Here is a 27,686-nt window from a genome sequence, read left to right as displayed (position 1 = left end):
GGTGAAGGGAGTAAATGTTGAATGTGGTGGGTGGGGTGCCAATCAAGCGGGCTGCTTAGTCCTGGATGGTGTTGAGCTTCTTGACTGTTGTTGGAGCTGCACCCATCCAGGCAAGTGGAGAGTATTCCATCACACTCCTGACTTGTGCCTTGTAGATGATCGACAGGCATAAGGGAGACAGGAGATGAGTTACTCACTACAGAATTCCCAACCGCTGACCTGCTATTGAAGCTGCAGTATTTATATGGCTGGTCCAGTTAAGTTTCTGGTCAATGGTAACTCCTAGGATGTTGATAGTGGGGAATTCAGTGATGGTAATGCCATTGAACATCAAGGGGAGATGGTTCATTTGTCTCTTGTTGGAGATGGTCATTGCCTGTCACTTGTGTGGCGCGAATGTTATTTTGCCCCGACCTCAGCTCATCTGCTGCTGAAATCCTCATTTGTGCCTTTGTTACCTCTAGACCTGACTATTCTAATGCACTCCTGGTTGGTCACCCACATTCTATCCTTGGTAAACTTGAGGTCATCCAAAACTCAACTGTCCATGTCCTCACTTCCCATGTCCTTACTCATACCACCAAGACCCGTTTCCCTATCACCGCTGTGCTCGCTGACCTACATTGGCTCCTTGTCAAGAGACACCTTGATTTTAAAATTCTCATTCTTGTTTTCAAATCTCTCCATGGCCTCACCCCTCCCTATCTCTGTAATATCCATCAGCCCCACAACCCTCTGAGATATCAGCGCTCCTCCTTTGGCCTCTCCAACATCCCCAATTTTAATCGCTGCACCATTGGTGGACTTTCTTTCAGCTGCCTGGGGCCTAAGCTCTGGTATTCCCTCCCTAAACCTCTCTACCTTTCTACCTCTCTTTGGTCCTGTAAGACACTCCTTAAAACTTAGCTGTTTGACCAAACTTTTGGCCATCTACCCTAATATTGCCTTATGTGGCTCATTTTGCTTTATAACAGTCCTGTGAAGTGCCTTGTGATGTTTTATTGCTTTGAAGGCTGTATATAAATATAAGCTGTTGCTATCATTGGACAGCAATCGAGAATGGGAGCTCTGGCTGTGTTGCCTCTCCCCAGCCTGAGACACTTAAGCTCATTTCATTTCGACTACCTTCCCTGGCAGTTAACTCAGTGGAGTCCAGGCACAAAACCTGTGACCTTCCAAGCCTGCCTGGATCAGTCACACTTCCTATTGTGGCTCTACCAACTGAGCCATCAGAGAATCTCTCTGGGAGGTTAAAAGAGACTTGTTACTTAACTAAAATGCTGACATTCCTCAACCCCTGAATTGTACAAACATGTAAAAGCAAGAAGGTGGGATTCTGGAATCCTTTTCCAACCTTTGCAGTCTGTGTGTTACAGTTTCCTGCTTTCACAAAATCATACCTTTAATTAAAAAAATGTTTCCCACTAATTCTATTTACCCCATTTTTTCGGAAGGTATTGAGATGAAGCACCTTGGGATGTTTTATTATGTTAAAGGTGCTATATAAATATAAATTGTTGTTGATGTTGTTGTTGAGTATTGTTTCACACAATACTCCAGGGAAGTGGTATTATTTTTGTGTGACCCGAGAATCCAAGGGCTGTACTCTCCTCAGTATTGCAGATGGGCTGAATGGCCTCCTTCTGTGCTGTAAATGGCTCTATGACTATGTGTGTAGTGGACTCATTCCACTTGCCCATGATCTCAACCATGTGCATGGAGGTTGTGTCCACTGCCAGCACATGGATCCATGCTTCTGATACTTGTCCATCCTCCTAAGGAGGGGGCTAGACTTCAGAATGCTGGCTAATTACAGGACCCGGCTGACAGACTGCATTAATGAGCGGTGGCAGAATTTGAGACCGTGGCCCAACATGATCTGAAAATGCCGCTCAGTGTCAAAGGCGTGTGCAGAACCAAGTACAGTTATCACTAGAACCTGTAGAATCAGATGTTGTCACTGTGATGGCAGCTGAGCAACCTCCTGGAGCAGGAGGTGGAAGGAGCCATTATCTTCAGGTGTATCACAATCATCTACTAGATGTGCTGGTGTGATCCAATCAGATTGCAGGGAAACAAATAGTAATAGCTCAGAAGGGAGAACTGTCCAAAAATCTCTGAGCATTGGAAGATTTGAAGACAACCTGGATTCCCATCAAAGAAGAGAAAAGATTGAGCCAGAAGTTGAAGAGGTGCCCAGTGCAGTGTTAAAGTGTGGGCATGCCTGAGTACCATCATTCGAATCCCCTCCACTCCCCTCCCCCACTCCTCCCCACTCTTACCCACCCCTCCTTGCTCCTCCCCTCCTATTTCCACTCCTCCCCTCCCCTCCCCGCTCCTTCCTGCTGCTCCCCTCCCCGCTCCTCCCGTCCTTCCCTGTTCCTCCCCTCCCCCACTCCTCCACTCCCTGTCCCTTCTTTCCATGCTTCTCCCTTTCTCTCCTCCAGATCTCCCCACTCCTCCCCCCCGCTCCTCCCTTCTCCCTTCTTCCTCCATGTCTCCCCTCCCTGCTCCTCTCTTCCCTTTCTCCACCTCTCTTTCTCCTCCTCTCCTCTGTTCCTGCCTCCCTCTACCTCCCCTTTAGGTTTACCAACTCTGTTTGGACATATTCCTGGAGATTTTATCACAAGATTTCCTACCTCCAGCTGTCCTGCCCAGTCAAACAGCCTTTTTTTCCTAGCTGCAATATTTATATAACCAATAAGTAAAAGTGTTCAAAGAAAAATAAAACAACAATTTGTTTTAATGTCCCTTTGTCTCCAGGACAATCCTGGAGAGTTGGCAACCCTCTTGTCTCTCTCATCTAAACTAATTCAACATGTCTTCTGAGCCAGATTGGCAAAGAAATCTCAAAACCTGGCAACAATTTAAAATTTCATTTGAAACATGAGACTTCACATCGCTATGAAATTTAACAGAAGATTGACAGTTATCTTTCAGGTGAGATGTTAAACCGAGGCCCCATCTGCCATCTTAGGTGGGCCTAAGCAATTCCGCGGCACTATTTTGACAGAGTTGGAGTGTCCTCCCCAGTGTCCTGATCAATATTTATTGCTCAACTGATCTCACTAAAAACAGACTATTTTGTTATTTATCACATTGCTGTTGGTGGGAGCTTGCTATGTGTAAATTAGCTGCCATATTTCCTACATTACAACAGTGATTGCACTTCAAAAAGTACCCTATTGGCTGTAAAATGCTTTCAGATGTCCTAAGACCATGAATGGCACTATTTTAATGCAAATTCTTTCTTCCTTTATTGGTGCTCCTGAATCACAAACCTTGAGATTTGGGTTCCTAGGTTCCTCAGCTGAAGAATGGAACTCTCCCTCTCTTCCATTCCCTGATCGTCATTCGCCCCTAGTGCTCGGTGATAGCCCATTTTTACTTGTTAATGGCTCCCTCCCATGTGTCTCTGGGCTGGTGCTTGCACAGGTAAGGTGCCATAACAGAGTTGTTGATGAATTGGCAGAAATTGCAGTAGGTTAGCGGCAGTCACATAGGGAGGGGTGGGGATTGGCATAAATCCTGGTTGCCCTCTGGCTCGTTAACAGAAGGAGAATGCAGCTCCAAGGTGTCAGGCTGTTGAACTGTGACAGGCATCATGGTCAAGCCCGATTGTGTTCTCTCCTTACATTTGCACGCTGTTCCAACAAGAGTCACTCTCTAGTGATTGGGATCAAGCTGGTTTCCCCCAGTCCAGGGCTGCTGAGACCAATTGTACAGTCCCTGCCCTTGCTGCTGCAGACAACTCAGCACACCCATGAATCAAATTACAAACTTTCTTGGCTTGTATTGTTGAGGTCCATATTGGCCCATGGATTTATGAACTGAGCCATCAGGACATATAACAGGATCATATAAATTTATAAAAATAGAAGTGCTGCCATGTTTTGGCACTTTCATCGTGGTAGTATCAAATTAAAACTGCAATGTGAGGCTTGTACCAGTAATCTGCTTGACCAAACATCCGTAACCTTGTCTCCTCATGGGTAATGGGGTCAGCTGCACTCATTGTATAAATTCTGTGTCAGTAGAGCTAACCCATAAACTATCTTGGATTTAATCATCAGGGTGATTGTATTTAGAATGAGGGCTCTGACCACTTTCATGAGTGAGAACTGCTAAAAGGTAAACTGGACACACAGCCTAGAAATGAGTGTCGGCGATAACAACAGGAAACAATCCTCTGTTTGCTAATATTCATGCCAGTAAATCTTCTGGTCATTACCAGCTCTGTGTAAGGCCTCGCCAGGGCATGGGGTCTCATAAAATTCACCCCAGAGCAGCAGCAGTAGTTTCTGGGCTCAAAAGTCATTTTCTTGTTTTGGCTCTTTGCTTCTGCATGCTTTGATGTGGCCTGTGATGAATTTTCATTTGCAGCAAAGCAAAGCCCAGGACTCAAGTTTATCATTGTAGCGCATGCCTTACCCTTGTTCTGACCATGGCATCACCTCCCCGCACCCCCCGACACAGCCCAGAAGATCACAGCCCCATTTAGAATGGTACAATTCAGACTTTGGAATAAACCCTTCCATTAGAACCATTTCTGATTGCAAATGAGTCAATGAACCGCCAGCTTGGTGTCAAAAGGTGAATCCAGAATTAACAACAGTGAAATATTGCAAGGTGTATGGCTTTGTTATTGAGCTATGATGAAAAGACAAAGCATGTAGGAAATAACAAAACTGGAATGGAGCAGCTAGAAATCTCCTTCTAAACTATTTAATGGCAAGCTCTGGTCTCCCAGACACCTAATACAGAGAGCTCTCTTGGGCAGATTACTTCCCGCAGTAATTCATTTTAACCTCTAATCTACACAGTAAAGAAAAAAACAAGTTTCAAAGTGAACATTTTCCACTTACTCAGGGCAGCTATCGATCGGTGTGGAGAGATCATTAACAGCCTTTCCTCACCAGAGCTTTATATCCTGCTGCCCAGTGCTGTCTGAAGTTACATGGATGTCTAATTATGTGGCTTTAAAAATTTACCAGAACAACCATTAATGATAACTGAGGTTAGGCACTGTAACTGCTAAGTATGTTACACTTAGCCATGTTCTGTGCACACTCCTCAAGTGCTTCATATTCTGTGGAGTGCTCTTCATTCCTAGTGGGAATTTCTCTTTGCCCCTCCCCCACTCCACATTGCAACTGAACATTCCTACTTGTTTCTACAGGCTGATTTCTTTTTTAAAAAAACGAAGAACACAAGTGCACTCATCATCTTCCAGTTTTTCCTTCCTCAGTTGACAATGAGCCACAGTAAACACAAATCATGTTGCGCACGCGTTAAATTCATCATGAATTTGGGCGCTGCACATGGCAAATAAAAAGCTGCTACCAAGCAAGCTCGATGTTCAACTTTTAAAGAGCTCGCACATTTAGCATTTCTGTGATTTCTGAAGTCTGTGCACCGGTTTCTCATATTTATATTGCACAGGCTGGCTTCCTCAGCCAGACAGCAGAACCCATGAAAGCATGCCCTTATGGATAAGGGAGCTTGTTGCAGCAATGTAAATGTGGGGCCTGGCTCATAGATGTCAATGTCCCCACCATCCAGATTTCATTTTACATTTAGAAAAGCTATATGTTAAAGCCCATTAAACATTTGAAAGGTATGGTCATGTCTTGTCACTTTTTCACCGTCCCCCTCCCCCCCACTGTGCCTCCTCCCCCCAACCTGTCCCCCTGCTTTAACAACCTCCCAGTTTAAGGTCTTCGTTGTGGAGAGCTCAACCAGTGTTTCACTATTCAGTAAAACAGGAAAGTGAACAAACTGCCTATTTACCTCAGCCAGATAAATCTTCTTCAGTCAAACTTTGACTGTTTGTGGTGTTATGTTCAGTCTGTTTTAAAAATCTTCTTTTCCCAGGTCTCCAATGGGCTTTTGCTGAAAACAGCAGAAAGCTTTCCACTGCCAATATTTGATATTGAGCTGAGCTTCCAGCCACATATGCTCTCCGTCATCAAGACTGTTTACTTCCATCTCTATAGTATGGCCCGTCTCTACCCCAGTCCTGGCTCATCTGCCACAGAAAACCCTCATCCATGCATTTGTTACCTCCAGACTTGACTATTCCAGTGCTCTCCTGGCTGGTCTCTCACCTACCCCCCTGCATAAATTTGAGTTCAAACAAAACTAGGCTACCCATGTCCTTACCTGCGCCAAGTCCTGTTCACTCATCCCGTCTGTGCTCACTGACCTACTTTGGATCCTTGTTTGGTAATAGCTCAATTTTAAAATTCTATTCTTTGTTTTCAAATCCTTTCTTGGCCTCACCCCTCCCTGTCTCTGCAACCTCTTCCAGTACTACAATACTCCCAGGTCTCTGTGTTCCTCCAGTTCTGGCCTCTTATGCATCCCCAATTTTAATTGCTCCTCCATTGGCAGCCATCTAGGCCCTAAGCTCTGGAATTCCCTCCCTAAATCTCTCCACCTCTCCTTTAAGTTGCTTCTCAAAACCCACCTTTTTAGAGAGAGAGAGAGAGATACAACACTGAAACAGGCCCTTCGGCCCACCGAGTCTGTGCTGACCAACAACCCCCCATTTATACTAACCCTACAGTAATCCCATATTCCCTACCACCTACCTACACTAGGGGCAATTTACAACAGCCAATTTACCTATCACCTGCAAGTCTTTGGCGGTGGGAGGAAACCGGAGCACCCGGCAAAAACCCACGCGGTCACAGGGAGAACTTGCAAACTCCGCACAGGCAGTACCCAGAATCGAACCCGGGTCCCTGGAGCTGTGAGGCTGTGGTGCTAACCAATGTGCCACTGTGCCGCCCCGACCAAGCTTTTGGTCACCTGTGCTAATATCTCTCTCTTGGTGCCAAGTTTTGTTTGATTACGCTTCTGTGAAGTCCCTTGGGATGTTTCTATTATGTTAAAGGTGTTAAATGAATGCAAGTTGTTGCTTTTGCTGTACATAGGCTTGTTCATAAAGCATTTGGTCCCTTCCACAGTACAGCTGTAAGTCTGAAGTTGCTGTCAACTGAAGTCATTTTTATTCTTCTAGAGTGCCACTGACTGCTAAACATGAGTCTCAGGCAATCAGTGATATTCTCTGGCCTACACAAAAGCTGAAAACAATCAAGATAACCACTTGTTCACAGTACCTGCATCTCACATGTCGGTTTGCTGAATGATGCTGAGCCAGTATAGATTCTGTTGTGATGCAAAGTAAGATCATGACATGAGCCCACTGACACATGACACTGGCTCAGCATCAACTGACATGGCCTGCCTGCTGTATGCAATTGTGGCATGGCAGGCCTACAGAGAACAAGGTGGTAGTATAGATGTGGGAGAGTGACACAGGCGGATCGATGAGCGGTCACTTTCCCCATATTTGATCTTGCTGGCCTCTTCAGGTAAAAGTACCTTCAAATAGTCAGTAATGGGGATGTTGCTTGCACAGGCAAAGCCTCCCTTTTGCTGCTGGAGGGTCAGTCCTCCATTAGTGAATGTGAGACTCCACCTCAAAGGTCATTTTTTAATTCTTTCATGGGATGCGGGTGCCATTGGCAAGGCCAGCATTTGTTGCCCCTCCCTAATTGCCCTTGACAACTGAGTGGCTTGCTAGGCCATTTCAGAGGGCAGTTAAGAGTCAACCACATTGCTGTGGGTCTGGAGTCACATGTAGGCCAGACCAGGTAAGGACAGCATATTTCTTTCCCTAAAGTACTTTAGATCAGGCCCAGATGATCCAGAAAGATGATCCTCTTTAATGCGAAATGAACTGTAGTTACTTTTAAAGCCAGGTGAGGAAGGCGCCACAAGGCTCCCCTCTTGTCCTTCCTCTTATTGACCGCAACAGAGTTTATTCCTTTTTAAACAGTGGATGTGCTTACCACTTCAATGTGTATTTGACCTTTTACCTTTGTGGTGATTGTAAAAGAACCAATCAGACAGGTTTTCTTGAGTTTAAACAAGAAAGAGGTGAGTTTATTGTACTTAATCTAAACCCAATCTAAAAAAATTAAAATTACTCAACAAATTCACGCACACACTCACACGAGAATCACAAACACACAAATAGATTACAGAGTGATGAGGCATAGATTTGTGGTTGGATGAGAGTCCAGAACAAATAAAAATTAATACACAGTCTGTGGGGTTAGATGATTCCCTTGTCTTCCGGCTGAAGTTATGTTCTTGATATTTCTAGCTGGTAAATGTGCAGTTTGTGGCTGGCCCACCTGTTTCGGGCTTTTCTTGTAGGCAGAATTCTAAGTGGCTTTTTCCCCTGGTGCCTTTGTCTTTAATCTGGCAACCAGCAACTAGGTTTTCTGGAGAGAGAGAGAAAAAGAGAGAGAGAGAGCGCCTGTCTTCTGCACAGAATGAGTCACTGGCTTGACTGTCTTTGTCCAAGGGAAACTTCCAGCTTTCACAGTGATGGACAAACATGACTTCCTCTCTGTATTCTCTGGACCCTTCTAATGAGATTCAAGGTTAGGAGTTGCCATCTCCTCGGGGCCCCAGGATGCCAATATTTACATTTGCAGGTGCTTGCTCTTTCAAAGTCAATGGGCTGAATTTTATCAGCGCGCCGTTCTGACACGGAAGGGGCCTTCCGCCCCCTCCATTTAAATGAGTCCCTGCGCGTAATAACGCAGGGGCACTGCAGCGGAAGACTGGCCGCCCCCGATGACGTAGCGAGGGTGGCAGCCGCGTCCCCGACAAAGGCGTCTGGTGCCACCGCGCAGGTGCTGGCACCATTTTTAAAGGGCTTCAAGCCCTTCAGGTTGATATACATTTTTAAGGTGTTGCAACAACACATGTCATTGAAATTAAACATTCAAAGATGTGGGCCCTTTCCCAACCCCCACAGTGGTGTTTTTATTGTCCGATCTGATGGAAATGTATTTTGGTCCCAGCAAGAACATTCCCCCACCCCCCCAACCTCAACCCATTTGCCCTTCAACCCCTTCCCACCATCCCCACAGCCAATAAAAAGTGTTTGTCCTGCTCTCCCCCCGATCTGAAAATTAAACACCTCCCCCCTCCCCACCAGTTTCTCGCCTCGGAACTCCATATGGAGTTCCGAAGGCATGTGAGTTGCGGCTGGCAGCTGTAAAATTGGCGTGGGGCAGCTGCCGGGAGCTGGTAAGGAGATTTGCATTTATTTTACATTTATTTTATTGAAATGTAGGCACTGAGGCCTCGCTCCCGCTGTTAATGTGTGGCGGGGCTTTCTCGACGTTGTGGATCGTGGCGGGCCGCTCCCGCAAGCATTTTACGGGCCACCGTAAATCCATGATCCATGACGTCGAGGGGCTGATAAAATCCAGCCCAATGTGTCAGGATGGCCTTGAATGCCGTGCTAATGGAAGCAATCTTAGATAATTCAATCACTTGAGCAAGCCATTGTCTTGGGTACAGGCTCATCAGACATGTGTTGGAGGCCTTGGAATCTGTAAAGTGTCCAACTACAAATTGCAGTGGCCCTCTTAGCTGCCAGCTTTTTTTTCAGTTAACTGTAGGAATTTTTCCATTAAAAGTTTAATGTAAGTTTCCAACGACGAATTAAAATTCCTCATTTGGCATATGGTGTTTTCTTGACATGATCAACAGACAATTAACTAGCTTAGTAGAACTAAATTTGCAATCGTTCTAAAGTTTTTAAGGTTGTGCTTAGTCTTGACAATACAAAGGAACAGATGCAAAGCTATGCAGCAACATTTTAGTAAAAGGGCTGATCGACAGTTAGCAACAATTTATTCTGTTACATGGTATCTGCTGGGGAAAGCAACTCATACCTGGACACACTGGATTAAAAGGAAGTGAATTTGAAAATAAAACCAGTGGAAGGACCTTGTTAGTATCAGTTGGATCTGTAATTTACTACTGTTCGAAGTGTGTGCTCTGGTTCAAGGCAAAGTTTCAATCAGAAGATATTGTTTGAATCTGGTTAGTAAAGCAAGCACGCCAACCATCTACGCTTTACATGGACAGTCCATGTTTTCTACCAGGTGTCCACGTTTGCTGCCAAATGTCAGTGAGGAGTAGAATTTTCTGTGCTTCCCCAAAAACACATCAGGAAAGCTATTCCATGTGTCATGGCCTCATGAGATGGCTCCTACTCTTCAAAGTCAGCATCAAGTTGGAAGCACCCAGGAAATAGGTAGGATTCACTTCAGTGGGGTGTAGTACATTAGTACTTGGGATCAATAATTACTTCATTAGATCCAGTTCAATGCTGTGTAAACTGAGTAAACTAAACAATAGGTGGAAGAGAGGCCAAAAAACCATAGCCCTTCCACTATAAACTACTATAACTCTAGTGGGAGTTCAGTAGAAGGGCTGCATATTAGGTTGGAACCTGCCATATTCTGGTCCTGGCCTTTCCTGGGAGTCTCTTGGGACCTTTTTTCAGGGATAGAGCCTTTGCCAACTCAAACAAGGCCTGCAGCGTGGAATGGAATACAACTGGGACGTATGGGGACTCAAAAACTGGAGGTCCTTGGCCTGGCTGGACATCAGCAGGCCATGTCCAAATGAAATCAATTGTATTGTCCTGCTAATTAATGGATGTGTGTTTTCCCTTAGGGTCCAGGCTTGATTTGTGGCCTGGATCCTTGACGCAGTAAGGTAAAAGATATTCTTTATCCCACTTATAAAGTGATCTGATCGGGAAATGCAGGGATATTTTTTAGGAAAGGGGCAACCACAGCATCCTCAATCCCATGGAGCGGACACACTCTTCCACAGTTTACATCCTCCTTGAGCAGTCTGGTGACCGAGATGTTCCCCGAATGACCTACCAGTGACCCCACAAACATTGGTGAGGCCAATGCCTAAAGTCATGGGCAAATGCTGGAGCTGTAGATTATTTGTCCCCATGATGTTCAGTTTAGAAATATGTAAATGATAAGTAGGTCAGATTCAATTCAGTGCACTGTTAATTATAGGGCAGATTGGATCAAGCTTAGCACTGTGTTGGTGCTTTTGACTCTTGATGTGCTAGCCTTAAACAGTCAATGGCAGCTTCAAAGTAAACATGCTGGATCCCAATGGTAAACAAGGTCCCCCTGACCGCCATGCTTAGTGAATTGAGCACCTTTACTTTGGAACTTGGGTATTGTCAGCAATATCATAGCACTAGAGCAATATAAAAACAGCTATAGTGTAAATAATGTGTACATTTGATTCAGTTCTAAGCAGTGTATTAGGTACAATACATGTAATAGATTGGATGTAGTTCAATACAGTGCACATAGTAGATTTTTCAATTTGATGCAATGTTCACAGTTGATAGATTAGATTCAGTTCAGGTCAGTATAATGGTACTTAGAAATAGATTAGATCAATAAATACAGGGTTAACAGTAGGCAGATTGCCAGAGTCGTACAAACAAATAGCTATAGTGGTAAAGATCAGCAGGCTTTAAAACTTCCAGCACTCCTCAGAGGTGAAGTCAAGAGCTACTAGCTACTACGGCTCAGTTCTGCTATGGACACACTGCTGTGGCACAATTCGCCTCTGCATGTGTTGCTGTATTTGGAAGCTTGGATTTTCTTCACACAGGTTGGAATGTTGGGCGTTCCAACTTGCTCGGTAGGCCAGTGAAACTCGCTTTGCATCACATGTTTTTGCTCACCTCTCTCCCTGTGGAGGCCAGGAGCCCACCAGAAACAATTCAGCAAGCCTGGCCTGGGAAGATCCTCCAGGGAAAGTCCCGATTGAGATGAGTAGGCACAAATCCTGCCAATCCGGTTAAATTCCCACCAGATCAGAGAATCCAACCCAAATCTCCTGCTTGCATTCTTTATATCTGCCTCAACAATGGTGAAATCCATTACTACATATTTTTCCAGACCTTTTTCTCCTGCAATTTAAGCAATGGGATCATGGCTTTACTGCATAAGTTCCGAGAAGCCCAAGTCCTACTGTATTCCCATCATTATTCTATGTTTGAAATCTCCTGTAAATGCCCTATGGCATACATCATTTAAGTGCCCTATGGCAGGGACAGTTTAAGTTTTTTGGGGGGTTTAAGTCAAATTCTTTTGAAAACCAGTTCTCCAGCTTGGCATGCATGGCAAAGAATGTGGTAAATGTTAATTAGTTTCTCTGCTCTCACCGGGAACACAACTGATGGCATAATTCCCAATAGCAGGAAAGAAGTGATGGAAGACCTTTTTTTCTTGGGTGTCTGTTAGTGAAAATCCCAACAAATGAGTTTGATGGGGCAGTGTCAGCAAATGGTTGTGACATTGCTATGTCACAGATATGTGGGCAACACCTTTGTGATAGGCTTCAGCACACAGAGCAGATGATATTCAAAGTGACCATAATGATATCTTGGTAACGGTAAGTTTGTATTCTTTCTTAGGACGCTCTGAGCCCGAGAAACTCCTTATACTACATTTCTACCGCATCCGCGTCTGCTGTTCAATTACATTAAATGGTCACGTGTAAATAAGGTTTGTTTTTTCACTTCTGTACTTTCCTCCCACCTCCTCCTCGCCACCCCTGCACCACCACCCCCACCCCTCCACCAGCAGTGGTTCAGAGCCCAAATATGTCCCAGCCTCATTTGAGCATCACATATCAAATAACTATAAAACTAACTGAAATATTTCCGGGACACTAACAAATTAGTGCTCCTGGCATAAGATTTTGTGTGCTGGAAGCACAAACTTGTAAAATCTGCCTTTGATAGAATATTCTTTAAGCCACACTAGCAGGCTGGAGAAGACAGTAATATTTATACATGGAGGAATATTTGGATCCTATGCATGTGATTTCTGGTGCTTTAACATATGTTTCTTAATACTGTTCTCTCAAGGGTTTGAGGGTGGCATGATGCTCAGAACTCTGAAGGACTGATGGACATTGCCGTGGCACAGGGGTGACACAGCTTTGATCCCCACCCTCCTGAGTTATTGATCTACACCCAAGGCACTGTGGGGAACCAAGTAAAGTCCAAGAATCTTCCCTCAGATCAAAGGTAATCACAAGATCTGATCCATTTCTCTCACTCACATCTGCCGTCAGGCCTAGAGAAGCTATGCAACCCAGGTAAACAACAAGGGGAGAAAAACATTGGAAGATAACTTACTACAAAAAGGGGCTGCCACATTCCTGAGACTGCAAAATCAAGTATTCATGAAGAGTAAATCCACAATAACCAAATTCAGATCAATTTACTCACTGCTCATCCCGACTGGTCAAAGTGTGAACACTGGGTAAACCACTTTATTCTTTTTGATGTTTTCTTCTTTCATCTTTTCCCTTTTCTCCCTCCTCTCCTGGAGGCATAAACTCTTTCTGGGGCAATGTTCCATGGGCACTGGCAACACCCTCAGGAACCTCTTGTTTCTGAAATCAGGCGAGCAAATATACTGTTTGTTATGGCACTGCTCTCATCGCTTACAACACATCGCTTTCACAATATTATCATTTTCCAGCTTTTTGACACATTGCCAGCTATCACAGGGATCAGGTAAAGACTTGGGCTGTTCATTCCCACCATGGGCACTGGAACAGTGGTAAATCCCTTAAAGCCACTTTTGAACTGCATCAAATTTAGTGAGCAAGTAGCAAATATGTTGGTGAGAATTAAGGAAACCATATCATTTTGTACTTACTAAATAATTGATTTGCATTAGACAATCACATGAATGGAATGGAACATAACTCTTGTGAGCTTTGAAATGTCAACTTTGACTGAGTTTATTAAGCAACTAATAAGTAAGTGAAAATTAATTAAACAGCAAATAATTATGTACTTACTAAATGAGCTATCTTCATTGAAAGTTGGACAGTAGATTAAGTATAGTGCACCTCGATGTACATATTAAACTGCATAAAAGCCAGCAAGTTAACATATATATAGGTGAGTTTTTCTGGGATTCCTCCACTGGCTGAGTGAGAGAACCCTTGAGGTGCTTCCTGGCATAAGTATTTAAAAGTAATTCAATTGTATTGTGAATTGGCTTCCGATGCATTAACATTTCATCCTTTTTCTACTTTATGTCAACAATACTAATTGCAATAGTCGGTACAACTGGCATTATCTCAGGTTCATACGCCACTCGCATTCTATTTGCTGTACCTGGGAATGGAGTATTACCCATATCTAAGTAAATGTGAACATTACCTGTTTCCGTACAGTTGAATGGAGTATATCTAACATAAAGTCATAGAATGATACAGCACAAAATTCCCCTGCTCTTTCCCGATAGCCCTGGAATTTTTCTTCTTCAGGTATTTATCTAATTCCCTTTTGAAACTTACTATTGAATCTGCTTCCACCACCCTTTCAGGCAGTGCATTTCACATCATAATAACCCACGGTGTAAAAATATTTCCCTTCGTCTCCCCTCTGGTTCTTTTGCCAATTAGCTTAAATCGTAACAACCTTCCCGCCACTGGAAAACAATTTGTGCTTATTTATTCTAAAAAAAGGCCTCAGAATTTTGAACATGTTCTGATTTAACTATGAAGGAAAGCAGTCTCAAGAAAAAAAGTGTAATCTGAGCTATGCGACTTAAAGCAAAGAAACGACACAATCCAGTAGCATTATGTAGGATTCTCTTTTATTCGTTCATGGGATGTGAGCATCGCTGGCCAGGCCAGCATTTATTACCCATCCCTAATTGCCCTTGAGAAGGTGGTGGTGAGCTGCCTTCTTGAACCACTGCAGTCCATGTGTGGTAGGTACGCCCACAGTGCTATCAAGAAGGGAGTTCCAGGATTTTGACCCAGTGACAGTGAAGGAACTGCAATACAGTTCCAAGTCAGGATGGTGTGTGGCTTGGAGTTGAAATTGCAGGTGGTGGTGTTCCCATGCGTCTGCTGCCCTAGTCCTTCTAGGTGGTAGAGGTCACGGGTTTGGAAGATGCTGTCGAAGGAGGCGTGGTGCATTGCTGCAGTTCATCTTGTAGATGGTACACACAGGTCTGCCACTGTGCACCAGTGGTGGAGGGAGTCAATGTCTAAGGTGGTAGATGGGGTGCTGATCAAGTGGACTGATTTGCCCTGGATAATGTCACACTTTTTGAATGTTTTTGGAGCTGCTCTCATCTAGGCAAGTGGAGCCTATTCCATCACACTCCTGACATGTGCCTGTTCTGTCAACAGAAAAACCACGTTTAAGTTATGAGAAACTGAAACTGGTGAGGGTCTGACAATATATTTGTGCTTGGGCTGAAGTCTGCTTGTGATGTTTGCTGTTTGTTAGACTAAATTAGACAGAAAGGAGGAGCTCACAGCTCTCTGCAAAGAATGTCCTGCATTTTTTTGAAAGAAGCTTTAATCTGTTTTTACTTGTGCTGTTACTGAAGTCTGTTGTTCAGCGATTCACCGCAGCATGGGGTGATTGATCTGCCACATTTTTGCAGCCGTCTTCCTGCCATTTTTATCATGCTAATTACAATGATTGATTCAATGGGTGTGATTGGTAAATTTACTGACCACAGGATTGCTATTTCATATGTGTGAAGCAGCCTTTAATAGTCTGCAGACCCACTGAAGCTTTACCTAGGGACTGGGTGCCTGTAGCCAAACAAAACTTAATATAAGAACTTAATATAGGTATTACATTATTATAAATGGTGAAAACAAAAATAGTAAGACTCACAGCGGGCAAAGGTGTCAAATAAGCATCGATGGAAATGAAAAAGTGGGAGAGATGTACAAGGGTGGCTGATGTGATATCATCCATTTTACTCTCTTGCCAAAGTCAAAATTATCCCCAGTGAGTCTTAACACTTTATTTTATTTTACCCACTAGCCCTGTTGTGCTGCGTGTTGCACTTCCGTTGTTAAAGGCATTGTGCCAGTCTCCAAAAACCCAAGCCCATGTGGGAAAATGGAGCAGGCCTTGCGATACTGAATCCTACAGACCAGGAAGATGCTGGGAGAAATTTTATGCGTTCCCCAGTGGCAGGTTTGGAGGCAGGGAGAGCATGAAATTGGGTGGGATGGTGGCGGGGCGGGGGAGAGCGATTCCCACCATCATCCCACCTCCACCAAAATTTAGTCCAGGGCAGGAGCCTTGCTGCCTCACTGCCAATTGAAACCCTTAACTGGGCAATTCATGCCCAATTAAGGGTGTCATCCCACCGCAGCTGCAATTAGCCATGCAGCGGGCAGCCCTGTCACCACACGGGAAGCACAGCATGGAAAACTGTGCAGCCAGCTTCCCAGCTCTGGGGGTGGGCGGGTAATGGGGTGGTCCCTTGTTTAAAGGTAGTTAGTGCCTGTACGAGGGACATGGCATCGGGAAGGGGGGGCCCGCTAAGACCCACCCCCTGCCCTTGCTGCCAACACCCCTTCCCTACGACCCCCATCCACGAGACCCCTCCCGCCCTGACATACCCGTGGTCTTGGTCCAGCGACGCTCCTCGGCCTCCGGTAGGTGCTCCTCCAGCAGCAGCCACCGCCACCATGATGGCGCTGCAGCTGCTGGCCTCTAATTGGCTGACGGATCTCCAGGAGTAGGACTTCCGGTCATGGGGTCCTTGATCCTGTAGAAGGTATGCTGCTGTCCACTTAAGTGCCTGATTGGCACTAGATTCGGCCGGCCTTCCAGAGAAAAGATGACACGGGGATCTCGGCGCCACTTTTTCCAGGTGTCGAGACCCCCGCTGCCAGAATAAAATCCCCCTCCCCCCCTCTGTGCTTTATCCTGGCTATGTGTTGAGTCAGTTAAACTCAGCTATTGCAGCATTAAGGATGTGACAATTGACCTCAGTACTCCTGGGTGATGGGAGAGGAAAATCAGGAGTTTTTCTCCTGACCATTATCAAGATTGCAAGTGCATATATGTATATCAGAAGCGGAATAGGTTGGACTATGATACTATAATACTTTTCTTGAGTGACTGGCCTGCTGCCATGTATTGAATAGAATTACACATGAGAATTGGCAAACTGCGTGAGATATTGCAGGGAACCAGGTAGCCATGGAACTTTACCCCAGATTGAGTCAGTGGCAGCAAAATTTGGCTCTGTAGCGCTGCCAGTGCCGGCGGTCCTGAAACCCGAAGCTTGTAAAATGGCAGCTGAACTGCTTTCAGCTCCTTCTCGAGGTCAACAGAGTTTGAAGGCCTGTCAGAGGAAAGATTGCTTTTACTAATGCGAGCTATAGTTGCAGTGCCTCCAGGGCTGCAGCACGACAGGGAGATAAAGCACAGGCAGCAGAGAGGGGAAGCTCTGTGCAGAGAAGGAGGAGGAGGCCTTTCAATAGAAAGCCATACCCATGAAGGGTCTTTGGGGAGCACTTCACCTTCCTCCACCTTAGCCAGGAGCAGTATCTGAGGCAGCTATAGTTCACCAAGGAGGTGGTCACTGAACTATGTCACTTCCTATAGCCAATACTGCAGCCACAGAGCAGGGAAAGGACGGCATTGCTGGTGGCTGTGAAGATCACTATGGCCCTTAATTTCTACATAGGCAGCTCCTTCCGGACGAGAACAGGCAACACTCCCAATATATCACAGTTTGCTGTTAATTGCTGCATCAGGGAGGTAACAGAGGCATGTATGCCAGGAGTGAGGACTTCATAGTCTTCTCTCTTAACAGAGAGAAGCAGCAGGAGCGGGCACATGCTTTGCCAGGCTAGTGGGATTCCCAATGGTACTGGGAGCTGACCTCATGGTCCATGGACCCCACATATTAACGGGCAGATATACCTCAACTGCAATGGCGACCACTGCCTGATTGTGCAATTGGTGTGTGCCCATTCCCAAATGATCCTCTCTGTGAATGCTTGGTATCCTGGCAGCCATGACACTTTCATCCTGCAGCAGTGAGCCATACCCATACTTTATCCAACATCACTTCAAATAATACATACAGAATTGAACTAATTACCCTTGTGCATTCCCCTGGTGCCAGTCTCACAGGTGCCTTTGCCTGGCCTAGTGCTCCTATGCAGTGCTACCTCAGTGGCTGTAGCATGGACAGTGGAAGGCTGCTGACTTTCAGTGGGGGGACTGTGGATGGCCCGGCAGGATATCCTCGACTAGCTCTGGTCCTTGAGGGCCCAGCTTCAGTCTGCACCACCTCGGCCCAGGGAGCAGCAGCCTTGGCTGCCTGACAGGCAACAGCAAGAGCACTGGTGGAATGGCAGTGGTGAGAACATGAATGTTGTCATCCTGAGAGAGGATAGCAGATTTGTGCTTCAAGAAGCCACTGCCACTCCCCTGGGGCGGCCCCTCGGCAAACCTGCTGGAGCACAGATTGCTAGACTGCTGTGAGATCCTGAAAGCCCCTTTGAGCATCGGTATCCATAGTTATGATGGCATCAGTCTGAGCCTGCCTGGCAACAAGCGTGGATCTCGTGACTTCACTCTGAGCTTTGTGACGGAAATCACACCTGCCAAGTGGCAACATATTAATTTTGTCATATGGACACTACTTGAATCTTTTTACTGGACATTGCAAATAACTTGCTGAAAAAAAGCAGAGCTGAGCGGCTGAAAACATGGTTGCACATTTACATTCCGAGAGACGTGAATGGAGAGACAATGGGGGTGCTCCTTGATTCAATAAACAAGATTGGTCTGGACAATAGTGGTGATCAACATTCTTTGACTGTGTAAGAGCCAGAACTCCACCCCCCACCGAGTGTGTCTGGAAAGCTTTGAAATGCAACAACCCTCCAAGAAGCTTCTGTTTCAAACAAAGAGATGGTCACATGACCTACCTGCTGGTAAGACTGGGGCTTTTTGAATTGTTCCACACAGAAAGGAAAAGACTGTAACTGGACTGGCAGAAGAAAAGTCCCCCCCACCCCCCCTCTCTATCTCTCTCTCTTTTTCTGTCTCTCTCTCCAGCAAAGTCCCAGGGAACCCACGGTGGCAGCGTAAACTGCAAGACTACAGACAAAACATCTCTTCGGCCTTCTGGTACCAGAGAAGCAAGTCTGAGATTGTGCACCGGGCCCCAGCGAGAACTCCAAGACCTAAACTTCAATCAAGGACATTACATCAAAAACACAAAAGATGGTACCTGTATTCCATTTATTTCCAACTCTACTTCAGCTGACCCCCTCCCCCCATAATTCTTTCTTCCCGTCTGTATCTACTTGTGTGTGTGTGTTTGCCTCTCATATGCATGTGAGTGTGGATGTGTCACAAATTTTAGTGATTGCAACCAAATTAGAGTGATAAGGCTAATAAACTTACATCTTTTTTGTTTAAACACAAGAAAAGCTGTCTGACTGGTTCATTTGCAATTACAATTAGAGTGCAGTGAGCAAGGGCTCACAGAGGGAGTAAACTAAAAATCACTGGGTTTTAAAAGATAAACCCTGTTATGGCCAAACCAGGAAAGGGCATGAGGGGAGCCTGAGATCCCTTCCTCACCTGGTTGTAACAGCTTCCACTGCAGCATTCAGCCATTACAAGAATTCTGCCTGTGCTGCAATAGAAGCTGACACATTGGCCATCAGACATTGCAGCGTGGCTGGGCCCACAAGTGCTGTCGTGGAGTTGGCCACCACTTCCAAACTGGAAAGGATGGGCTCCAAGCTCTGCGCAAAGCCATGTACCAATTTGGAACTGGACTCCTCCATGCTCCTTGACAGTGACTACAGGCACAGTGGCAGGCCTGCCAGTGCACCAAGCGTCTCTGTGTTCTTGGGGTCTCAAGTGATCTGGTAGGCACCTAAACCCTGCCACCCTCCCAAATAACAAGCCAGCTACTAGAGAAGTCACACTTTTCCTGTACACTGCCCCATCCGTATCCTTATCTGAGGCCTCTGCAGCAGAACTTGTCTGTGCCCTCACCCTCTGGTGAGCTGGCATGCCGTTACACTTGCCCTTTGCCATGCTGCAGCCCAGTCATGATTAGATTTTTAGATTAGATATACAGCACTGAAACAGGCCCTTCGGCCCACCGAGTCTGTGCCGACCATCAACCACCCATTTATACTAATCCTACACTAATCCCATATTCCTACCAAACATCCCCACCTGTCCCTATATTTCCCTACCACCTACTTATACTAGTGACAATTTATAATGGCCAATTTACCTACCAACCTGCAAGTCTTTTTGGCTTGTGGGAGGAAACCGGAGCACCCGGAGAAAACCCACGCAGACACAGGGAGAACTTGCAAACTCCACACAGGCAGTACCCAGAATCGAACCCGGGTCCCTGGAGCTGTGAGGCTGCAGTGCTAACCACTGCGCCACTGTGCCGCTGTGTTACGATCAGGTGAGGAGGGGCGCAAGGCTCCCCTCTTGCTCTTCCTCTTGTTTGACCGCAACAGGTTTTATTCCTTTTTTAAGCAGTGGATGTGTTTACCACTTCAGTCAGTGTTTTACCTTTTACCTTTGTTGTGATTGTAAAGAACCAATCAGACAGGTTTTCTTGAGTTTAGACAAGAAAGAGGTGAGGCTATTGTACTTAAAAAAAAACTAAATCTGATCTGGATAAAATAATAAACTTAGGCTAGACTTTCACTCACACACGCACATGAGAATCATTCACAGAAATAGAGTACAGAATGATAAGAAATAGTTTGGTTTGGATTAGCGTCCAGAACAAGTAAAAATGTCTGTGGGGTTGGATGATTCCGTTGTCTTCTGGCTGTAATTATGATCTTGAAGTCTTGCCTTGGAGCTGACCCACCTGGCTCAGGATTTTCTTGAAGACAGAATTGTAGATGGCTTTCTTCCCCTGGGGTCTCTGTCTGTAGTAATCTGTAGGCTTGGATAGTGCACTTTTGCAGATGGTTTTTAAACTTGTGATGTTATCTGGAGAGAGAGAGACACACACACACAGTCCCACTGGGGTGCTGTCTGGTTAGCAGATGAAGCCTCTGCTTCAAAGTCTTAATCCCTTGTCTCCTGTGTGTAACAAAACTCCCAGTTTTACACAGCCTGGGGAGACAGTTACATGGCTCTCTCAATCCCCCTTTGTTTTGAATGAGATCCAACGTCTAAAACCCAAAACCTCTCTCAGGTGGTATTGTCAGTGTTTACTCCCTGGAAGGACATCTCCACTCATGAATGTCTCAAGATGGCTTTGAATGTCCCACTAATGAGGGTGATATGAATAATCTACTCAGTTAGCCAAAGCATTGTCCTGGCTGGGCGTCTTGTTAGACATGTGTCTCCAAGTAAAATTCTTGGAATGTGAGGTATTTCAGATGGAAATTGCGATGGCCATCTTAGCTGTCAGTTTTTTAAAAATTAACTGTAGGGTTCCAGTTCTTTTTTTAAATTAAAAGTTTAATGTAGGTTTCCAACCGATGAACTAAAAAAATCCTCATTTGGCATAGCATGTTTTCTTGACACTGGTACTCACCAAATGTTGGCCCCAACTTTCTACAACCCTCAAAAGTGCTAATATTTGATCTGGTGGCTGCAAGCGCCTGATCAAGTGACAGTGCTTCATCACCAGACAGCTACTCTTCATGGTGAGGCTGCACTGGCTGGCCAGTTGGCAGTTCTTGGATATCTGAAAGCAAAAACACAGAAGTGGAGGGTTTGGGTGAGAAAAGGGAGTGGGCGGAAAGCAAAAGGACCATGGTTATACCATCTGTACCATGCCAGTTAATGGAATGATGATGAAGTAGGATTTGAGCAGGTGCACAAGGCAGAAACATACTATCATCCTGAATGTTCACACGATGCTGGATGCAACAGTCACTGCAGCGCTATAAAGCAGAGCACTGACTCCTCTAAAGGTCTCAGGAGATGCTAGTGTGCCTGTCCCCTTCTGGTTCTCTGCTGCTCCCTTCTGTTACGTCTGACTTTGCCCTGCAAGAGAGAGGGAGGAATTGTCAGTGAGTGTGTTACAATGTGTTTTGGCAATGTGCGTACAATAGCTGAATAGCTGGAAGTATGTGAAAGCTGCGCGAGGTCTGTGTGAGACTGGCAGCTTTGTTAAGTGTGTGAGGGTGAGGTGGAGCACCTGAATGTTGGGCGTATTCCCTGATGACTGATGGGTGAGTGATGGGGGTGTGGTGCATTGAGCAGTGTGGGAAGCTGGTGGGTTAGAGCTGTTATTTGAAGATGCATTCACTGACCTTGACCACTCATGTAAGGTAATTTCTTCCAGCACTGCATCCAGGTCCTTGGGGCCCGACTCCGGGAATTCAACTCCTTGGCCACCTGCTTCCATTCCCTTCACAGGGTGTGTCTTGAAGGCTTCCTGGCCCCCTGTGTAAATAAGAGCTCTCTCCTCCTTTCGATCTCCTGCACTAAGGCTTCCCACACCACAACAGAGAGCGTGGGAGTGCTCTCTCTAGCCTGTTACTCCATTGGCTGTCTCCTTCCTTCCCGCTAAGACTTTCTGACCCAGTTCTTTCAGCTGCTGTGGCATGAGCGCACCTCCCCCTTTCAGAGGCGCAGGCTGCTTTTAAGAAGTGCAGGCAAGCTATATGTCACGATAGCCACACATACCTGGACCCCCTGCTGAATGAGCAGCCAATCAGCAGCATGCTTCACACTAGGCTGCATGCCACAATCATTGCAATGAGCAGGTAGCACCAAGTTTGCAAGCTGCCTGCCTCAACTCGATCGGGTGCAGGGTAATTGTGCATCATGATCCCCACGCCCACTAATGGGCCTAATCAAGTTTTAATTTTAATCAAAAAACTGAACAAAATTAAATTGCATTTAGCTTCCATTTAACTGTTAAAATGCGTGTGCCTCATGTTACTCATTGTTTTCAGTGCAAGAATGCCAAAATGTCACTAGTTTAAAATTGACACATTAATGTCTATGAAATTGGGAGACGGTAGGGGGCCAAGAATGGAATTATTCAATGAAGCCCTCCTGAAACATTTTTCAAAGTGGCAGTTACAAAAATGCAGCTAATGGTTTGAACAATAATCATGATTAGGGGTTCAGGGGACATTATGAGCTTCTTCTAGTTGTATATATTTTCTATCCATGTGATCATGTATAAAGTGTATGCTCTGTATTATCAGTTGACATTTTGTGTGTGCCATCAAAAGCTCGGGTGAATCAGAACCAAAATTAACTGGCACACAAGATAGTAAATTGGGCCCCTTGAGTGCATTCATCCCCCTTAATGATTTTTTTTGATTCTGGCATTCTGGCACCTTTAAGATGACAATTTTTTTCCATAAACATCTATGACATACACAGCTCTTGTTTTAATACATTGGATTGAAACTCTTGAATGACTCAGGGCAAGATTTGAAGAAAATATTTTAAAAGCTGTGAAACACGTGCATAATCCCCAACTCCAGCAAAAAGCAGAGAATTCAGAGGTAAGATGAAACCCTGCGATCACTAGAAATCTGAAATAAGCCCAGATTTCCTCAAAATCAAGGGTCACACCCAAACCGATAGCCTCTCTGGTTCCTAGCTGCTGCTTATTTCTAGCATCATTTTTTTGTTTTATAAAACAGTAAAGAAAATTTTTTTTTGCACCCCAAAAGGTTTGACAAATATGCCCAACCACTGGAAGCCTTGAATGCCAGCCGCTGGTATTAGAAAATGTCTCCCTCTACTAATCTTACATAGTTGGCCCGCAGCATGATTGGTGGGGCGAAAGTCTGTGCCAACAGCGTGTGCCTGCAATGTGTTTCTATGCCTTTGGTACTGAGGGCTGTTGTCAATTTTGTTAAAAGTGTAATAAAACAGTATAGCAAAAAATGGTCAAAACTTTGCAATGAAAGGATGCCCACATTCTGAATTATTTTTCTAGTGGGGGAAAGCACATGCCAATGGATAGAGAGCTATGTCAGACCTTGCCACATAGTGAAACCCACAGCATAGTGTGGTGCTGTATTAAACTGACTAGTGGATTGAAAGGATTTTACATTCATTTCTCTTCACCTCGAACACGTTTTTTCCCTGAATGCATTCTAGTGTTTCCAGCTGAACACTGCAAAATATCAGTAACGTTCCTCCCCAGCTGGAAGGTAATAAAGCCTCGTAAGGCTGGGCATTCATTAAGGTGGTTGGAAAGCGCATCCACTGGGGACCCACGAACTGGAATACTTCAACATAAAACATGCAAAGGGATTCAGATTTATGGATGAAGTGTTAATGCAGTATCATGTGCAGAAGCCTAGGATATCAAAGCAAGCAGGCAAGCGGACTACCATACACTTAAAATGAAAAATGGGCTTTGTGTGAACACAGGATGGTGTAATGGAGGACAGATGGAGTCCGATATTTCTGACTTGTAATGTTTGTCTGCAGCCGTGCAGCTACAGCCACCACGCTGTTTTACCAGTTATCCATGGCTGTCATGTTACTGGCTGGGTGAGCTTTGCTCTGCTTTATAAACAGCAACGCTTGTTAGATTCTCTCCCCAAACAATCGGTTCACTACAAGCTGTTCTTCAGTATCTGATGCAGCCATCTGAATACATAGAGCAGCTGCGGGACTCAGATTTGACAACTGGCGTGCAGCAGAATGCCTGTCAAAAGCTAATAAAATGTCAGGCCGACTGATACTGTCTGATAAGCTGGATTTTGCTTTCAACAACAGCTTGACAAATACGTAAGTCTGAGCTGTGCTTCCAGAAATGAAAGAAACAGCACAGAACAAAAAGCACTTGCCAGCTTTTTTTGATATATAAAAACGACAAACTAACGACAGTTGCCTGATGGAAATTTGTTGCATAATCCCAGCTACATGATATGGATGCAAATCCAATTCTGGAGAAAAAGCATTATATTTGTGATCCTGTGAGAAGTCCAAGACTATAGATTCAAATTCCTCACCTTGTAATGCATTATGTGGAAGCCAGTGTGGTTTATCACTTTCTAGTTATGATACTGCAGTCGTCATTAACACATGATGTGCACTCTTCAGGCTTCAGAACTGGAACTAGCAATGCAAAATTAATTTGCATAGTGAGTGTTTCCAATTTTATCCTTTAAAAATGAAACAAATATGAATCCAACCCTATGGAATATTCCCTTTATCTCGGAGTAAATGCAATGAGTTTGCGCTCCTGACATGGAGTCTCGCTTAATAGGAGATGAGATTGGACCATCAGCCATGGAGATCAGTGTGCTCAATTCATAGCCCTCCAAAATTTCTAGTTATTAATTTTAATGATCGGAAATTGATGACACTCCCAGCCATTTGTATCAGTGATTTGTGTCTAACTGACAAGGAACATGTTCCATTTATCTCTTCAAAACTTTCAACACTGCCAAGGATGGCAATCAGAAAGTATATTAATTGCACGAAATATAAACTGCACTCCCATTTGGTGATGCTCTGCTCTGGGAGAGCTAGTTCGTGGAATTTACCCTTATCTTGATTTATTTGTGTGTACGTAGTGTGCTACGCTACACCCGAACTAACTCACCTTGTTCCTGGATTGACGATGGTGTGGGCGCCATGACTGCAGTTGGGGCCTATCACTATGCCATGTGTCTCTCCTGTAAAACAGAGCCATGTTGAATAAGGATGGGAATGTGCAGTTGCAGTTGACTCACATCAAGCTATCAACATTTTAAATGGTGAGCCTGCTGGGATTACACCAATGCTATTCAGATTCAAAATTCTTTCTTAGAAATATATTGTGGTGATTTTCACCTGCCTTCCACCACTTTTTTGGCATGCGTGAAGGTTGCAGGATAAAAATAACACCGCCCCCCCCCCCCCCCCCACCCCCACCTCCACCAGCTCCACCGAGGAATATTACCTTCCCAACAGAGTCGACAGGCTCAGGATAATATACCTGCATTTCCCTGAGCAGGCTCTGCAAAAGGAGGCTGTGCTTCTCCCTGGAGGCTATAACACACAGAGCTGTGTGTCGCCTTGTGCTGCAAGAGCTGCAACGCATTGCTATCCCTCGCTTCTGCTGAGTCAATGACCCTGAGCAGGCCACTCTAACTCACTCTCTATATCATCTAGGGCTACAGTTTCTATGCTGACGCTTAGCTAGGGGTGGACTTGTTCTCCCTCCTTTGCATGGTTGCAGGGCTGAGACGTCTGATGGACCAAGAAAAAGAAGAGGGAGGAGTGTTAGCATGTGCCAGCCAGAGTAAGCAGGAGGAGATGAGTGATAGCACAATGCAACACCAGGTTGCCATGCAGAGTGTGTGTCAGAAAGTTAAGTGGCAAGAGAAAAAGGGAAAATACCCAAACAGACTTGCTGTGCCAGGCCTCTAGCCTCGCCAACTCCAAAGCAGTGTGTTCCGCTTCTGGTAATGATGTCTGCGGTGGTATTCTCCATTGGAGTGAGAGTTTGTAACACGGTTGCAGCTCTCCCTTTTATTGTGTGCCAACATCTCCTGCAAGAAGAGTGGGAGTGGGTTAATGTGTACCCTGGAAAAAGGTTATGAAAATATGTGAGGCAGCTCAGCATAGCATGCATGCTGAGAGAACAAATCAGAAAGAGGGCTAGCCACTGTGAGGGCAGTAGCAGTTGTTGAGTGTAAGTATGTAAAGTGTGGTGAAGTGTCCCCTTTCGGTTGAAGGAGAGCTTGTGCATTGGGGAAGGGAAGCAATTGGTAGAGTTGAAGGTATAGTATGGTGTTGCAGGGACGTGAAGAGGAGCCTGACTTTACCAGTCCTGTTTAGGCCATTAATTTATTTTCTTGCACTGTATACTTCTCCTGGGAACAATGTTGATGATGTGCTCAGTCACCTTTCTTCAAGCTTGCTGACTGGTTTGGCCTGGCATGCATCTGCCATCTGAAGGAAAGAGGACCTTCTCCTTGGTTCTCACTTGCTTCACAAGCAGAGCCATAGCAGTATCTAAACATCAGGGTGCACTGACTGCCGTCATTGTGCTTGCTGCCTTACAAATGCACCATCCATTCACTGCCACCGGAATGCCCGTTATCATTATGAAGTATGGGCTGGCTTTAAGAAGTGTCAGGCCCAACACATGTTCTGCTATGTCCAATAGCGAGCTGTCTATAAGCAGCGTTAATAATGCTGGCAGCTCACCAATCACAGTCAAATGAGGCCCGACCACCAAAATGGATCTGTCCTCCTGCTGACAACATCTGGCAACTCTTCCCCACTTGCCTAAACTGCACTGCACACCAAAATAAACCTCTACATTTTCAGTTGGCAGAATGTCACCCAACTGGTGCAGTCTTCAAGAACACTTTCCTGTTTTTCCCTGGGCCAACTGCCCCTTTCATCCTTCTGATCCATTGAAATACCTGATGCTATTCTTGGTGACGTGGAATGTTTCATAGCAAACTCCTCCTTCCATCAGATATGCTAATGCATCTTGGTTCAGTCGTGTCAGCCATTCTGCTACGTCTTGTAATAAAGAATTCCTACTGCATCTGCTTTCTTGATCAACCCTGAGCCAATTTAATTTCTGCTCTGAATCCCCATAAATCCACTCGTGGAGCTGCCAAATGAAACATTTTTGAAAGAAAACATCAACCACTGTCTTTCTACTCTACTAGCAACTGTTCCTTCTGCTCCTTTGCCAAATCTGCATCTCATAACTTCTCTAATTCCCCATTTCTATCTCTCTCCTATCCTGAGGTGCAGTTGTTTGCTCTCCTACAGAGAAAATCACCCCTTTTCACTCACATTTCTCCTTTATCACTAATCTCAATGATTTGGGTGAAATAACTTAGGATAGATATTCCTGTTGGCTGCAGCAGCAGCAGCAACACCAGCATACCTTTGATGGGACAGCACTTGTTCAATTCCCGGGGTCAGGGTAATTAAATTAACTTAGCTTATTTGTGGTGTATCAGGTCTCCTGCTACTATGCCAGAAGTTTTAAAAGTCTAGAAGACTT

The sequence above is a fragment of the Heterodontus francisci genome, chromosome 3 (genome assembly GCF_036365525.1).
Source record: "Heterodontus francisci isolate sHetFra1 chromosome 3, sHetFra1.hap1, whole genome shotgun sequence".
In the NCBI taxonomy this organism is placed as follows: Eukaryota; Metazoa; Chordata; class Chondrichthyes; order Heterodontiformes; family Heterodontidae; genus Heterodontus; species Heterodontus francisci.
The sequence above is the reverse complement of the archived record's forward strand: the minus strand, read 5'-3'. Positions refer to the sequence as shown.